A 6,656-nucleotide genomic window follows, 5' to 3' on the forward strand; every position below is an offset into this window, starting at 1 on the left:
AGAAACGCAGATAGGAACCATTCAAAGTAGAGCTACAATTTAGGCAGAATAAGCACAGGGACCCTCTAGAACAGCAGTAGGCTATGGCATAAACCGTATTGGTAATGGTGAGTGAATTTACATCTGCAAACCATTGCCTCCATTCAGACCCAAATCATAGAATTGTAGAGTTGGAAGGGACCCCAAGGGTCATCTTGTCCAACCCCTTGCAATGTAGGAATCTCAACTAAAGCATTCATGGCCATCCAACCTCTGCTTAAAAATGGTACGCAAGTGGCTCTCTCTATGTGTATGTAAGTGACCCAAAAGAACACCATGAAATACTTAGACTAGCCTTCCCTGTGCTTGGGTCCCCAGGTACTGCTGGACTACTTTCCCCATCACCCCTGGGGATTGGAGATTAATATATTATTAATAACAATGATAATGTCGCCCCCGGGGATTGGATAGTAATGCAATATTGATGATGAAAATTATAATAATAACTGCAGTCCAACAGCATGTCTGTCATGTTTGTTTTTTTAATATTGTGCTTCTCCCAAGTAGTTCAGGACAGTGTACATGCTTTCTTCCTCACTCCTTTTCTCCTGACAACCTCCCTGTGAAGGCAGTAACAGATCCAAGGTCAACCGGTGAGATTCATGGCAGGGGATCTGGACCTCTTGCCACCCCAGTATGACACTCTAGCCCTGGGGTTGGGAAACTTCCTTTCCTTTTTGTAGCCCTGAGGCAACATGCCCTGGTGAGGAACCTTCCAGAAGCCATGTGCCAGTGACGGGCAGGGCCAGAGGCAGAAGCAAGCATAGCAATGGGGGTTATGTTCCACCCATACAAAACCAAGAGGATTCTACACACACACACACACGCGCGCGCACACACACACACACACACACACACACACACACACACACAGAGAGAGAGCTCAACAGCTCAGGCTGTAGTGGCCCCAGGGGCTTCAGCAACCCCCCTCAAGGCCAGCGAGCCAAGACTCACTACACATGAATTGCACTGAATGTCTTCAATACTTGTAATGTGCTGGGGTGAAGCCCTGGAGACAACAGCACTGAGCTGTATGGACCAGTGGTCTGACATGGTGTAAATCAGACTATGCGTCTAACTGTATAACATAATTATGAACAAGGAAGAACTGGAGCAGAATGGTACAGCATTTGCCTTGCATTCATTCAAGCTCCACGGAGAGCTGGGAACGAACGTGAGTGAGCTCTATGCACTGTTGGTCTGATTTAGTGTAAGGCAGCTTCCTATGTACATGAGGACATAAGAACATTACTAAATATGGCCAATGGCCCATCTAGTCCAGCCTCCTGTTTTCACAGTGGCTGACCAGATGCTCCAATGGGAAACCCGCAAGCAAGATGCAAGCACAAGAACAGCTCTCCTCTCCTGCGGCTTCCAGCAACAGGTAATTCAGAAGCATTTCTCCCTCTGACTGTGGAAGAAGAGCAGAACCATTGTGGCTGGTAGTTGCTTATCTCATATCTTTCAGATTAAATGCCCTCCAGTGCATCCAAATAAAATAAATAAGGCACCAGACACTTTGGGCAATTCCACTTTTCTGTCTTCTGCTTCTGAGGTTGTGAAACTAGATCTAACCACTACAACTCTTCTTTTGGATTCCTCCTCATCATCTTGTTATTGACTTTTTCTCTCCTCCTACCTGGTATCTGTTGCCTTGCCTGTAATTATAGTATGAGAGCATCCTGGGGGAATGGATCTGGTGCCTGAGGCTTTGCTGCCAGAGACCCTTGCGAGAGTCAGTCTAGAGGATAGGGGAGAGAAGGAAAATGAACTAATTCCCTCTCACTATCATACAGTATATATTAAGGCTTAAGCCCATAACAGAATCTTTGGTGGAAGATTCAGAACACATAAAGTACTTAACATAGCACATAGTTAAACTATGGAACTCATTTCCACAGGAGGTAGTGATGGCTTTAAAAGAAGATTGTGGAGGCAGTGCATAGCTATTATAGCTAGTTGCCTTCAATAGCCCTTTCTTCCATGAATTTGTCCAATCCACTTTTAAAGCCACCTTGGCTGGTGGCCACTATTGCCTCCAGTGGGAGTTCCAGGCCCATGTGTGAAAGTGTGGAATTATGCACCGTGGCAATCCTGTAAATAAAACCCAGATCTCTGCATCAAATTGTTACCTGTTTACTAGAAGTATGTAGGGTCTTTATGGGATGAACAAAGCCTGCAGGGTTATTTATTTACCCTCCGGCTGCCTAATCCTTCCCAGTTCATTTGCTTTCTGACACAGAGCCGCCCAAATTGATACAAGCCATCTTGTTAGCTGCCACTACACTACTGTATTTATAAATAGGCAGCTGGAAAGCACTCTTGTAAAAAGAGCTTTTTTTAAAAAAATACTCTGGTAGCATCAGCCAATGTTGTAGTATGAGTGGGTGAAGAGTGAATCACCTACAAGGCACAAGGTTGTAATTACAAGGTAAAGCTGAATGGAAATCAGCGTTTGCATAGCATTATAAGGGAATAAAAAGGAGGAAAACTACAAAACATTAAACCCATATATGTATATAAATAGCATACATATACTAGGGTCTGCCATCCCTGCCTCCAACACACATCAACCTTCATTCCTCCATACCTAGGCAAGCCCTCCTCCTTGCATAACCCCTCACTCACTGATCCTTTTGCTGCTCACCCCTCCCGTCAGAGAGGGCTTTTCTGCAGCAAAGTTTAACATCACAGAGCAGTTTGACATACCGCTCTGTGAAGCACCCTCACATTAAACAGCTTGCCTGGGTCGCCCCCTGCCCCACGCTGATTGTTTACCTCTGCCATCAAGCTGCAGTGGCCAGCTTCACGTTTGCAATAAGTCAGAAGGTTTGTGCCCCTCAGCAGCAGCAATGTATTGCATCCATGTTTTAATCAACTGCTACTAAAAGTTTATGTACATTTAAAAAACAAGAAGGGGGTTCCCAATACAAGTAACAAAATAAAGCCACAGGAATGAAATTAGTAAATATGTCTTTAAGTATAAACAGGGACGCAGGTGGCACTGTGGGTTAAACCACAGAGCCCAGGGCTTGCCGATCAGGTCAGTGGTTAGAATCCCCGCGACGGGGTGAGCTCCTGTTGCTCAGTCCCTGCTCCTGCCCACCTAGCAGTTCAAAAGCACGTCAAAGTGCAAGTAGATACCATATTTTTCGCTCTATAGGACACACTTTTCCCCCTCCAAAAATGAAGGGGAAATGTGTGTACGTCCTAATGCAGACTCCTTGGCTTCGCTTGGCTTCAGCGATAGCGAATGCAGACTCCTTGGCTTCAGCGATAGCAACGCGAAGCCTCCGAAGTGCAGAGGGAGAGCACCCCCCGCGCTCCGGAGGCTTCGTGTTGCTTTCGCTGAAGCCCCCGGAGCGCAGTGCGAACTCCCGCTGTGCTCTGGGGGCTTCAGGCAGCTATCCACAAGCCTTCGGAGCGCAGCAGGAGTTCCCACTGTGCTCCGAAGTCTTGCAGATAGCCGCCTGAAGCCTGGAGAGCGAGAGGGGTTGGTGCACACCGATCCCTCTTGCTCTCCAGGCTTCGCTTTGCTGGAGAGGCGCTGCACAGTTTTCCCTCTCTGCGCAGCGCCCCTTCAGCGAAGCGGGAGGAGAAATGGAAGGGGCTCCGTTTCTCCTGCCGCTTCGCTGAAGGGGTGCTGAGCAGAGAGGGGGAGAATTCCCCCCCCCCCCGTTCTCCCGCTCCTATGGTCCGGTGCATCCTATAGAGCGAAAAATACAGTAAATAGGTACCGCTCCAGCGGGAAGGTAAACAGCGTTTCCGTGCGCTGCTCTGGTTCGCCAGAAGCGGCTTAGTCATCCTGGCCACATGACCTGGAAGCTGTACGCCGGCTCCCTCGGCCTACAGAGCGAGATGAGCGCACAACCCCAGAGTCGGTCACGACTGGACCTAATGGTCAGGGGTCCCTTTACCTTTATAAGCAAACAACAAAGTCACTATTAAGTAGTGGGTTGACAAAGCAGGCGACACAGAGATTTCTCCAATTGGTTCTTTATAGTAAGCTGGAATGGAACTGAACTGAACAGCTCAGCTGGCCTGCTTTTATAGGCAGCTGGCTGTCAACATTGTAACAACAACACCCCAGGGTTTCCCACCTAAATTACCGTAACTGATGTGGACCTGAGTGAAAACTATATGCACAATACCCCTGGTGGCCAGGGTGAGAACTTCAATGCATAACAGTCACAGTATGTAATTATATACCTGGGCGGTCCAACTTTTCATGCCAAGTGAACCGCAAAAGTACTTTGACATGGAACCTGTGTTCTGCACACTGCCTTGTTGCATGTGGGGGTGGGGAGAGGCCAAAGTTTGACAATCCCCATAGCCCTTGTGCTGCCTTCCCAAAGCTGACTAAGTGAAGCACTGGGCTTTGGGAAGGAGGTGTGAATCTTTGACAGGATCCAAGTCCTCCCTCCTGCTTCCCAAAGCTGGGAAAGCGCTCCTGGGAAGGAGACAGGAGAATTCCAGGAGCCAGTCAGAGCCCTCATGTCGTAATCACAAAGCAGCGGGAGGGCTGAGGGTGTGGTTAGTTGTCAAGGGCCACCGAAAAAGGCTTTGAGAGCTGTTGAAACACCCTGTTATATACAAATACGTAATTTACTACTGGGTGAGTGTATAAAAGAGTGCTTGCTGGTGAAAATTGACTATTATTGGACCACAGTAATTGGAAATCACAATATTGATAGCACTTTCATTATACAGCTGTCAGTAAATGCTGAATACCCACCTGTCTTTTGACACTTGAGAGGTATATTTTTTCGACACACCAGATTTTTGTAATTTTAAGTTGCTTTAAACAGTTTTTAATATTGTGTGATATCGTATTTTAATATTCATGTTGTTTTATTTGCTATAACCTGCCCTGAGACCTTAGGGTGAAGGGAAGATAATACATTGTAACAACAACAACAGGCATCAGAGCATCCAATAGAACTCAGCAGGGTTTGACATTCACCTGAAAGATGGGGAAAATTCTAGAAAACTGAGTGGGAAAGGAGTCTTTAGCTGTCATTCATACACATTTTCCATTGGTTGAAAAAATATGAAGAGTTTTAATGATGGATAATTTGTCTTATCATCTGGAGAATAGTTTTGTTTACTTGCCTTGCGCTGTTTGAATCATTTCAGTTTATTGTATACAATGAACTTTTTTTATCACATGGTGACCATGACTGGTCTTTCTTTCTTTTTCTCTCTCTTGCTACATTCATTGCATTATGTTTATGTATGATGTACAGAACCCTTGGGCTTTTTCTAAGGTGGTTATATAAACACCTGGGTTGTATATTTATTTATTTATGGGATATCCATCATTACAGGGGAACAGTCAATTCAGGACCATCTTGAAGCTGGTGCAATGCATCTTTTGACAAGGCTGCTGACACCAAAAGAACTTGCAAATCCTGGTTTATTTCTGGGCAGAATTATCAGTTTTCCCACAATAAACTGACCCTATGGGGAAATCCAACTTTAAAAACTGGGGGAAATTGTATTATGGAAAAAAATAGTATCCTTAGATCAATTAGTAGATGAGAATGATTTTTATTTTTACACGTTACCTTAATATAAAAGTATTGCTTAACGGGAATGGCACAGTAGCAATGTTTACAATTGCAACACATGCTAACATCTTTATTGGGACTGCCAGCTTTTATAGCATCCAAGAAGCTGGACATACTCAAACACTTGAACCTTAGAGGCTAAAAAACCAGCTATTACTTTTTATAGATATTTGGTATCTTTTCGTCAATTTTTTATCAAATGCTTGCAGATAGGATTGCCAATGCTACATTCTGTACAGTATTGATAGTTATGTCCTGTATTTCAGGTTTTTTCTTTCTTTCTGAGAGATTAGGGATCCTCTCCAAATACATGTGTTTGAAAGGGTGTGTGAAACATCATCATCATCATCATATTTATTTATACCCCGCCCTCCCCAGTGAAGGCCGGGCTCAGAGCGTCTTACAAGCAATAATAAAAACAAGTTGAATGATTACAACTTAAAAACAAAATTAAAATACATTAAAATATTGAAACATTAAAATATTAAAATGTGGCCTCATCGCAGGAGAAGGAAAGGAAAAAAGAAAGAGAGGGAGGGAATCAAATTGGCTCCAAGCCAAAAGCCAGGTGGAACAATTCTGTCTTACAGACCCTGCGGAAAGAAATCAGATCCTGCAGGGCCCTGGTCTCATGAGGCAGAGCGTTCCACCAGGCCGGAGCCAGAGTTGAAAAGACCCTGGCTCTGGTTGAAGCCAATCATGTATTGAAGCTGTGGATAACCAAGCACCAATTTACATATTTATGTGTCTGTGTCAATGTTCAAAACTCTAACTGTTTTAGGCACATTTTGCGACAGGTAATTTCATTAGTGTGAGCAGTTTCTGAGCTCTGGGCGCAGTACCCAAGATTTCAGATTAAAACTGCAGTGGAAGGAAGGGGGACCTTGTTCTGCCTTCACTTCCATCTACTCTCTGAAGACTGGAGAAGAGACCCTCTTAAGAATATTAGGAGGGAGGGCAGGGGAAGGACTAGAGTAGACCATGTGAAAAATGAACATAATATTTTAGCTGCAGTTCATTCATTTTCAGCTTTGTATTCTTGCTATT

Source organism: Podarcis muralis, chromosome Z, assembly GCF_964188315.1.
Source record: "Podarcis muralis chromosome Z, rPodMur119.hap1.1, whole genome shotgun sequence".
Lineage (NCBI taxonomy): Eukaryota > Metazoa > Chordata > Lepidosauria > Squamata > Lacertidae > Podarcis > Podarcis muralis.